The sequence below is a fragment of the Carcharodon carcharias genome, chromosome 10 (assembly GCF_017639515.1).
Source record: "Carcharodon carcharias isolate sCarCar2 chromosome 10, sCarCar2.pri, whole genome shotgun sequence".
NCBI classification, from domain to species: Eukaryota; Metazoa; Chordata; class Chondrichthyes; order Lamniformes; family Lamnidae; genus Carcharodon; species Carcharodon carcharias.
The window spans coordinates 39,970,466-39,981,013 of NC_054476.1; positions in this window are offsets into that span (position 1 = coordinate 39,970,466).

A 10,548-nucleotide genomic window follows, 5' to 3' on the forward strand; every position below is an offset into this window, starting at 1 on the left:
GTGAAGGTTAACGGGTCCCTGACGGCGCCCCTTCGCTTTGGGAGAGGGGTACGTCAGGGCTGCCCCCTGTCTGGCCAGTTGTATTCTATTTGCGTGGAGCCTTTCCTGCGCCTCTTGCGGAGGAGGTTGTCGGGATTGGTTCTGCGCGGGCCGGGCATCGGGGTGGTCCTTTCGGCTTACGCCGATGACGTGCTCCTTATGTTTAGTGACCCGGCTGACCTGCGGAGGATGCGCGAGTGCCAGGAGGTCTACTCTGCCGCTTCTTCTGCCAGGATCAACTGGGGTAAATGTTCTGGACTCCTGGTCGGTCAGTGGCAGATGGATCCCCTACCCGAGGAGCTCAGGCCTTTCACCTGGAGCAGGACCAGCCTCCTCTACCTGGGTGTCCATCTCTGCCCCGCTGAGGAATCCTGGCCGGCAAACTGGCAGGAACTGGAGACGAAAGTCACCGCTCGCCTGCGGCGCTGGACAGGACTGCTCCGAATGCTATCTTACCGAGGTCGAGTTCTGGTCATAAACCAGCTGATCGCCGCCATGTTGTGGTATCGGCTGGTCACTTTGACCCCTCCCCCGGACTTTGTCACACGAATCCAGAGATTGTTAGTCGACTTCTTCTGGGACAAAAGATTGCACTGGGTCGCTGCCGAGGTTCTGAGTCTCCCGCTTAGGGAGGGTGGTCAGGCGCTAGTGTGCCTACGCACACAGGTGGCGACTTTCCGCCTTCAGACCCTGCAGCGATACCTCTACGTCGAGCCTCCTCCTAGATGGTGTGCCCTGATGACGTATTTCCTCCGTCAGGTGCACGGCCTGAATTATGACGTGCAGCTCCTGTTTATAGAACAGCTAGGCCTCGGTGGCTCCTTGCAGGCGTTGCCCGTCTTTTACCAGGACCTGATCAAAGTCTGGAAAGTGGTCGCCTCGCGACGCAGCTCTCCCCCGTCAGGAGTAGCGGCTTTCGTCAGAGAGCCGCTGCTCAGGAATCCGCCCCTCCGTCCTTTTCAGTGGTTGGCGGAGAGGAGGGCTGTGGCCGCAGGGGTGACCAGAATCGGGGACGTGCTGGGTGGCGGAGGACTGGGCTGGATGCTCCCGCAGGAGTTGGCGCGACGCGCGTCTGTGAGTGTCCAGGTCGCAGCCGATGCCATCCAAGACCTGAGAACGGTCGTGCTCGGACCCGACGTTATTTTGGGTCTTGAGGCGGCCCAGGTGCGCGGTGGTCTTCCGTCTGAGCGTTCCCCTGTTCGGACGGAATTCCACATTGGCCCCAAGCCCCGAACCCTCCCTCGGGTGCTGGTGCCCCGCAATATGAGCCGCCTCGGGGACATGCCCTCTGTGCCTTTTGGCACGGCAAAGAGGAGCTTTTTGTACGGACTGCTGCTGCACACCTTCCATTTTCTCGCCCTTGTCCGTCGACCGGACACGCCCTGGCGTGCCTTGTTGCCGTCCGGCGGCGGAGGCCCCCGATGGGAGGCCCTCTACGGAGGTGTCCTCCCCCTTTCTATCGGAGACCTGGGTTGGAGGGTGTTGCATGCAGCAGTCCCTTATAATAAGAGGATGCATTGGTCCGCGGACTCTCAGGACACGTGCCCTTTTTGCGGTCTTGTGGAGTCCGTGGACCATGTATACATAGGGTGTTGTAGGCTGCACTCCCTTTTTAGTTATTTGAAAAACCTTTTATTGATGTTTTGTTTGCACTTCAGCCCCACGCTCCTGATCTATGGGCACCCGGTGCGGAAGGGGGTCGGGAAGGAGGAGGACCTCCTCGTGAACCTGCTCCTGGGCCTGGCCAAGTTGGCCATTAACAGGTCCAGGCAGCGGGCGATCGACGGGGGAGTCCCGCCCGATTGTTTGTCCCTCTTCCGCGGCTACGTTCGCTGCCGGATGTCCCTGGAGAAGGAGCACGCGGTGTCTGCTGGCACTCTCGAGGCCTTCCGTGCTCGGTGGGCACCGCGGGGACTGGGGTGTTTTGTTGACCCCTTTAATCACATTTTGATTTAAAGTTTGTAAGTTTCCTTTAAACTTTGTTCTTGGTTTTACAGCTGACCTGAATTAGGGGCTGTGCCTGATTTATCCCAATTTTGTTGATTTGGTTTTCATTTAAAAGATTATCAAGAGTTTATTTTCTTAATGATCTCATGGAGGTAATTGTGGATTCAGTTTGTTTCCTGATACTGAGGAGAGAAGGTGTGTGGTGTTGCTGCTCCTCAGTGTTTCAACTGTTTCTGCTGCTGCCTTTGGGGTTGTTGCTTCTGCTGTGTGCTGCTGCTGCCCCTGCACTTGAGGGTGTTTGCTGCTGCTGCTGGACCTGCACTTGAGGGTGTTTGCTGCTGCTGCTGGACCTGCACTTGAAGGTGTTTGCTGCTGCTGCTGGACCTGCCCGTGTGGAGCAAAAGGAGAGAGAGGGAGAGAAGAAGAACAGCTTCTGTTGCTACAGGACAGGAAGGCCAGGAGGCCAGGACTGTGTCTAAAAACAACATCCTAGGTGGGTGTCCAACATTATTGTTTGTGTAAGGTGGGGGCAATAAAGGACTGTGTTTTGTAGGGGGAGGAAAGAAGACTGCAGGAAGGTTTGGGGAAGGAAGAGAGGGGGGTGTGTGGTTAAAACCACCATTCTGCTACCCCCCCCCGCCCCACCCAGCCCTTTCCCAGTAAGGCCAGCGGTGGCTGGTGAAGACATCGCCTCCCCCTGCAAGAAGATCATCACACCCCACCCAACATCCACGTTTCACTGGAGACACCCACCTGGACTCTTCCCTTTTCCCTCCTGTGCCTCCCTGTCCTTCACTCCTCTCCCTCCTCTCCTCTCCTGTACAAAAGGGGGAGGTTATTACTACCTCCCTCCCTAGGGAGGAACATTGTATATTTAAAAAAAATATATATATTAAAAAATATATATAATTTAAAAAAAAAAATGGCCAATCCTTCCCAGGGTGGGCGTGGCTCTGGCCTTAAAGCCAGTTCAACATCTCCTGTGGCCGGGCCCTCGAGGGCTAATGTGGAGGCGGCTTTGTCACCGGTGGCAGGGCCTACAAAAAAGACTTATGCGGGGGTGGTTGCTTCTGCAGCTCCTGCTGCTCCCGCTGCCCTGTCGCCATTCCGTCTCCTCACCAGGGCCCTCGGGGTAAAATGCTACGCTCACCCTGAGATGACTATTGAGGCCTGCGTTAAGGCTATGGCTGGGGTTGTCGGCCCCTCAGCCATTGTCGCGGCCTCAAAGATGTATGGGAGGGCCATCTTTTTCTTGAGGTCCGAGCGGGCGGTGCAACTCGCCCTGCAGAAGGGGCTCACTGTGGGTGGGACTTTTCTGGCGGTGGATCCCCTTGAGGCCACCGCCCAGAAGATTGTTATTTCAAATGTCCCGCCCTTTATACCATGTGGGCTCCTCCTCCCCCACCTTAATAGGCTGGGGGAGGTCAGGTCAGGGGTTGCACCAGTCCCGCTCGGCCTCAAAGACTCGGCCCTCCGCCACGTGTACTCCTTCCGGCGCCAAGTTTTCGTCCGCTTGGCCCGGGAGGAGTGCCTGGAGGGGGCCTTCTCAGTTAATTTTGAGGGGACCGCCTATCGGGTCTTCTGGACCGCGGAGGGTGTGCGGTGCCATGCCTGTAAGGAGGTGGGGCACGTAAGAAAGAACTGCCCTGCCTCCAAGGCCACGAGCCCCACCCAAGCGGCCGCGGCTGGCACCGCCCCTCCTCCCCCCGCCACCACTCCATCTCCCTCCCCGCAAGGGGAAGCGACCCCGGCAGCAGCTGCCATCTCGGCTGCTGGTGAGGCGGGGGGAGAGCCCCCGTGCCGTAAGAAGGCGCGGAGGAAGACCCGAAATTTGGAGGCGGCCCCTAAAACGCCCCAAACCCCCCAAACACATGGAAAAACCGGCTCGGGGGAAAAAACATCATCCGGCCCCGGCGTCATGTCCGCGTGTGCTCCCGGGTCCGTGGGCGCTAAGGCGCCAAGTGCTGGGCCCGGCGTCGTCCCTGCGCGTGCTCCCGGGGCCGGCGGGGAAAAGACGCGGGACCCCGAGCCGGGGAAACAAACATCAAAAACCCAGAGGGTGGAGTGTCCGGGAGGGCTGGACAAGGAGGAGGGGGCCTCGGAAATGGAGGTCTCCCTAGCCCCCAGCCTGACCCGGAAGAGACGTCACGCTTCGGAGGAGGAAGTGGGCGACGCCCAAACTGAAGAAGTTGGGCGTGTCCCTTCCCCTGATGAAGAGGTGGTGGCGTCTCCACCCAGTAAAACCTCGCCCTGCCCTCTGGGGGAACCCGAAACTCCTACCCCTACCACTGTTCCCCCTACCAGTCTGCTGCAGTCCCCTGAACAGGACCCCTCGGGGGTCACTGAGGGCACCTCCCTTGAGGTGGTGTCCATCTCCAGTGCACTTAACACCCCTGAGGTACCTTCTGGCTCGTCGGGGGACTGCAACTTTGAAAATTTAAAAAATATAAATGCGTCATTGGGTGGCGGCGAAAAGGAGGGCCTTCCCGCTCCCTCCCAAACCTTGACACCGGGCGTCCTATGTTTAGGTCAGGAGCTTGTCCTGAGCTCCCCGGACGACCCGGTGCCGGGAGGAGAGCGGGCATCAGAACTGCCGCTGCCCTCTGGCCCAAAAGGTTTCGAGGAGACCAGAGAGGACTCCTCTGGCCTTGATCCTGGGGGTGGGATCGAGGCACAGAAAGAGCCAGCTGGCAGCTCCGACTCAGCCCCTGTACTCAATGTGGGGGAGGGGTCGGAAGCTGGAGGCGACGACCCGGAGGAGGAAGAGGTGTCGGTGGTGAGCGTTGGGGATTACGCGGAGTCGCTCTCAAGCGAGGCGGTGGATCCCCTGGTGCCCTCTACTGACTCCCCCCTCATCCCCCCAAGGGAACTCCGGGACTTTTTGTCGGGGCACCGCGGTCGCCGAGACAGGGTTCAGTTGGCCTTGGACCAGTGGCATTCGTTTCCGCTGGTGTTCTGGTCCACTCGCGAGGCTCTCAAGTCTCCTGAGTTGGATAGGAACGCGCGGCGGAGGGTCCAAACGTTTCTCGCTGGGCTCCTGAAGGAGAGGAAGGAATAAAAAGTCCTCTTCTTTTTAATGACTTAAGGTGAAGGTTTGATGTACCTTTGACAATGAAGACGACTATAGCCAGCCTCAACATCCGCGGCAGCAGGGCCGCACAGCGCAGGTTCCAGAACTTCTCGGTCCTCAGGGACGGAAAGTATGCGTTGTGCTTCCTGCAAGAAACCCATACCGTTCCGGGAGACGAAGCCACGTGGCTCCTGGAGTGGCGAGGGGGGGTCTACATGAGTCACCTAGCCTCCAATTCTGGCAGGGGTGGCTATCTTGTTGGCCCCGCATTTTCAGCCGGAGATCTTGGGGGTCAAGGAGCCAGTGCCAGGCCGGTTGCTGCACCTGACTGTGCGTCTGGGGGGGGCGGTGCTTCACTTTGTGAATGTGTACGCTCCCCTGGGCACGCAGCAGCAAGCGAGCTTCTTTGAAGAAGTGTCCACTCATCTTGGCTCCATCGACGCTGGCGAGTGCATCGTCCTCGGGGGGGATTTCAATTGCACCCTCGGGGTCCGGGACCGTCACGGTACCCCGCACTGCACGCGAGGTGTGAGTAAGTTGCGGGACCTGGTCAGGTCCTTCGACTTAGTGGACGTCTGGCGAAATCTCCATCCTGACTCCAGCGTGTTCACCTTTGTGTCACCTGGAGTCGGAGCGTCCAGACTCGACCGCCTTTACGTTTCGAAGGCGTACGTGTCCTGCGTTCCGGCTGCTTCTATACAGCAGGTTCCGTGCACGGACCACCGTCTGGTGTGGGCGGAGCTCACTTCGTTCTGCGCTCGGACGGGGTCCGCGTACTGGCATTTTAATAACCTGTTGTTGGAAGACCAGCGGTTCCTGGACTCGTTCCGTCGCTTCTGGGCCGGCTGGAGAAGGAAGCGGGGAGTCTTCCCCTCCTTGAGGCTATGGTGGGACGTGGGCAAGACTCACGTCCGAGTTTTCTGTCAAGAGTACGCGAAGGGGTCGACAAAGAGACGCAAATCCAGGGTCGAGGAGTTGGAGAAGGAGGTGCTCGACCTGGAGGCACGTCTCCGTCAGCCCGACGCGGACCCGGCCCTGCGGTCGGTGTACGATGAGAGGAAGGGCGCGCTGCGGGACCTGCAACTGGTCGGGTCTCGGGGCGCGTTCGTGAGGTCGCGGATCTGTTTCCTTAAGGAGATGGACCGTGGCTCTCCCTTCTTCTACTCACTGGAAAAAAGGCACGGGGTCCGTAAGCAGCTCTTTACGCTGCTGGCCGACGACGGATCCCTTGTCTCGGATCCGGAGGGCATCAGGGCCATTGCCCGAGATTACTACACTGCCCTGTTCTCTCCGGATCCGTCCAGTGAGGAAGCTTGCAGAGTTTTGTGGGAGGACCTGCCGCAGGTCGGCCCGGAGTGCGCCGGAAAGCTCGACTCCCCTATAAGTCTGGGGGAGCTGACCGGCGCACTCGACGGTCTTTCTAGGGGCAAAACCCCGGGACTAGACGGGCTGACCGTGGAGTTCTTCAGGGCGTTCTGGGACGTCTTGGGGAGCGACTTCGCGGGGGTCCTGGGGGAGAGCATTGCTACCGGGGAGATGCCCCTTTCGTGGCGCAGGGCCGTGATTGCCCTGCTGCCGAAGAAGGGGGATCTCCGCCTTCTTAAAAACTGGCGCCCGGTCTCCCTCCTCAGCACGGACTACAAAATCTTTGCCCGAGCCATGTCTTCTCGGCTCGGCACCGTGCTGGACCACATGATCCACCCTGACCAGTCCTACACCGTCCCGGACCGAACCATTTATGATAACATCCATCTGGTCCGGGACATCATCCACCATTCCCAGAGGGCTGGTCTGTCGAGCGCCTTCCTGTCTCTCGATCAGGAGAAGGCGTTCGACAGGGTGGATCACGAATACTTACTCGGAACTCTGCGAGCTTTCGGGTTCGGGACGCATTTTGTCGCCCGGATCCGACTTCTGTACACCGCCGCGGAGTGTCTAGTGAAGGTTAACGGGTCCCTGACGGCGCCCCTTCGCTTTGGGAGAGGGGTACGTCAGGGCTGCCCCCTGTCTGGCCAGTTGTATTCTATCTGCGTGGAGCCTTTCCTGCGCCTCTTGCGCAGGAGGTTGTCGGGATTGGTTCTGCGCGGGCCGGTCATCGGGGTGGTCCTTTCGGCTTACGCCGATGACGTGCTCCTTATGTTTAGTGACCCGGCTGACCTGCGGAGGATGCGCGAGTGCCAGGAGGTCTACTCTGCCGCTTCTTCTGCCAGGATCAACTGGGGTAAATGTTCTGGACTCCTGGTCGGTCAGTGGCAGATGGATCCCCTACCCGAGGAGCTCAGGCCTTTCACCTGGAGCAGGACCAGCCTCCTCTACCTGGGGGTCCATCTCTGCCCCGCTGAGGAATCCTGGCCGGCAAACTGGCAGGAACTGGAGACGAAAGTCACCGCTCGCCTGCGGCGCTGGACAGGACTGCTCCGAGTGCTATCTTACCGAGGTCGAGTTCTGGTCATAAACCAGCTGATCGCCGCCATGTTGTGGTATCGGCTGGTCACTTTGACCCCTCCCCCGGACTTTGTCACAAGAATCCAGAGATTGTTAGTCGACTTCTTCTGGGACAAAAGATTGCACTGGGTCGCTGCCGAAGTTCTGAGTCTCCCGCTTAGGGAGGGTGGTCAGGCGCTAGTGTGCCTACGCACACAGGTGGCGACTTTCCGCCTTCAGACCCTGCAGCGATACCTCTACGTCGAGCCTCCTCCTAGATGGTGTGCCCTGATGACGTATTTCCTCCGTCAGGTGCACGGCCTGAATTATGACGTGCAGCTCCTGTTTATAGAACAGCTGGGCCTCGGTGGCTCCTTGCAGGCGTTGCCCGTCTTTTACCAGGACCTGATCAAAGTCTGGAAAGTGGTCACCTCGCGACGCAGCTCTCCCCCGTCAGGAGTAGCGGCTATCGTCAGAGAGCCGCTGCTCAGGAATCCGCCCCTCCGTCCTTTTCAGTGGTTGGCGGAGAGGAGGGCTGTGGCCGCAGGGGTGACCAGAATCGGGGACGTGCTGGGTGGCGGAGGACTGGGCTGGATGCTCCCGCAGGAGTTGGCGCGACGCGCGTCTGTGAGTGTCCAGGTCGCAGCCGATGCCATCCAAGACCTGAGAACGGTCGTGCTCGGACCCGACGTTATTTTGGGTCTTGAGGCGGCCCAGGTGCGCGGTGGTCTTCCGTCTGAGCGTTCCCCTGTTCGGACGGAATTCCACATTGGCCCCAAGCCCCGAACCCTCCCTCGGGTGCTGGTGCCCCGCAATATGAGCCGCCTCGGGGACATGCCCTCTGTGCCTTTTGGCACGGCAAAGAGAAGCTTTTTGTACGGACTGCTGCTGCACACCTTCCATTTTCTCGCCCTTGTCCGTCGACCAGACACGCCCTGGCGTGCCTTGTTGCCGTCCGGCGGCGGAGGCCCCCGATGGGAGGCCCTCTATGGAGGTGTCCTCCCCCTTTCTATCGGAGACCTGGGTTGGAGGGTGTTGCATGCAGCAGTCCCTTATAATAAGAGGATGCATTGGTCCGCGGACTCTCAGGACACGTGCCCTTTTTGCGGTCTTGTGGAGTCCGTGGACCATGTATACATAGGGTGTTGTAGGCTGCACTCCCTTTTTAGTTATTTGAAAAACCTTTTATTGATGTTTTGTTTGCACTTCAGCCCCACGCTCCTGATCTATGGGCACCCGGTGCGGAAGGGGGTCGGGAAGGAGGAGGACCTCCTCGTGAACCTGCTCCTGGGCCTGGCCAAGTTGGCCATTAACAGGTCCAGGCAGCGGGCGATCGACGGGGGAGTCCCGCCCGATTGTTTGTCCCTCTTCCGCGGCTACGTTCGCTGCCGGATGTCCCTGGAGAAGGAGCACGCGGTGTCTGCTGGCACTCTCGAGGCCTTCCATGCTCGGTGGGCACCGCGGGGACTGGGGTGTTTTGTTGACCCCTTTAATCACATTTTGATTTAAAGTTTGTAAGTTTCCTTTAAAACTTTGTTCTTGGTTTTACAGCTGACCTGAATTAGGGGCTGTGCCTGATTTTTCCCAATTTTGTTGATTTGGTTTTCATTTAAAAGATTATCAAGAGTTCAAATCTCACAATGGCAAAACTATGAAACAATGTAACTTCATCTGAAACAGATGGAAACAGTTTTACTCAAAAAGAGTATCAAGAGTTCATTTTCCTAACGATCTCGTGGAGGTAATTGTGGATTCAGTTGGTTTCCTGATACTGAGGAGAGAAGGTGTGTGGTGTTGGTGTTGCTGCTCCCCAGTGTTTCAACTGTTTCTGCTGCTGCCTTTGGGGTTGTTGCTTCTGCTGTGTGCTGCTGCTGCTGCTCCTCCAGTGCTGCTGCTGCTGCCTTGCCCCTGTGCTGCTAAAGGAGAGAGAGGGAGAGAAGAGAACAGTTGCTACTGTTGCTACAGGACAGGAAGGCCAGGAGGCCAGGACTGAGTTGGAAAACAACATCCTAGGTGGGTGTCTGAATTGTGTATTTTTGTTTAAGGTGGGGGCAATTAAGGACTGTGTTTTTGTAGGGGGAGGCAAGAAGACTGCCAGAGGAGTTGGGGAAGGAAGAGCGGGAGGGTGTGTGTGTGTGCTGAAACCATCTTTCTGCCACCCCTCCCCCCAACCCAGCCCTTTTCCCAGTAAGGCCAGCAATAGCTGGTGAAGACATCGCCTCCCCCTGCCTGAAGAACATCAGGCCCCCACCCACCGTCCATCCACCATCGAGGACACCCACCAGGACATTTACCTCTTTCCCTCCTGTGCCTCCCTGTCTTTTACTCCTCTCCCTCCTCTCCTCTCCTGCCTAAAAGAGGGGAGGTTGTTTCTACCTCTCTCCCCCACCCCCTTTCCTCCCTATATTTCTAAAAAAAAATAAAAAGAAAAAAACAAAATGGCCAATCCTTCCCGGGGTGGGCGTGGCTCTGGCCCTAAGGCCAATTCACCATCACCTGTGGCCGGGCCCTCGAGGGCTAATGTGGAGGCGGTTTTGTCACCGGTGGCAGGGCCTCAAAAAAAGAAAACTTATGCGGGGGTGGTTGCTTCTGCGGCTCCAGCTGCTCCCGCTGCCCTGTCACCTTTCCGCCTCCTGACCAGGGCCCTTGGGGTAAAGAGCTATGCTCACCCTGAAATGACAATAGAGGCCTGCGTAAAGGCTATGGCTGGGGTCGTCGGCCCCTCAGCCATTGTCGCGGCCTCTAAAATGTATGGGAAGGCCATATTCTTCTTGAGGTCCGAGCGGGCGGTGCACCTCGCCCTGCAAAAAGGACTCACTGTGGGCGGGACTTTTCTGGCGGTGGACCCCCTTGAGGCCACCGCCCAGAGAATTATTATTTCGAACATCCCGCCTTTTCTATCGAGTGAGCTCCTCCTCCCCCACCTTAATAAATTGGGGGAGGTCAGGTCGGGGGTTGCACCAATCCCGCTCGGCCTCAAAGACTCGGCCCTCCGCCATGTGTACTCCTTCCGGCGCCAGGTATTTGTCCGCTTGGCCCAGGAGGAGTGCCTGGAGGGGGCCTTCGTT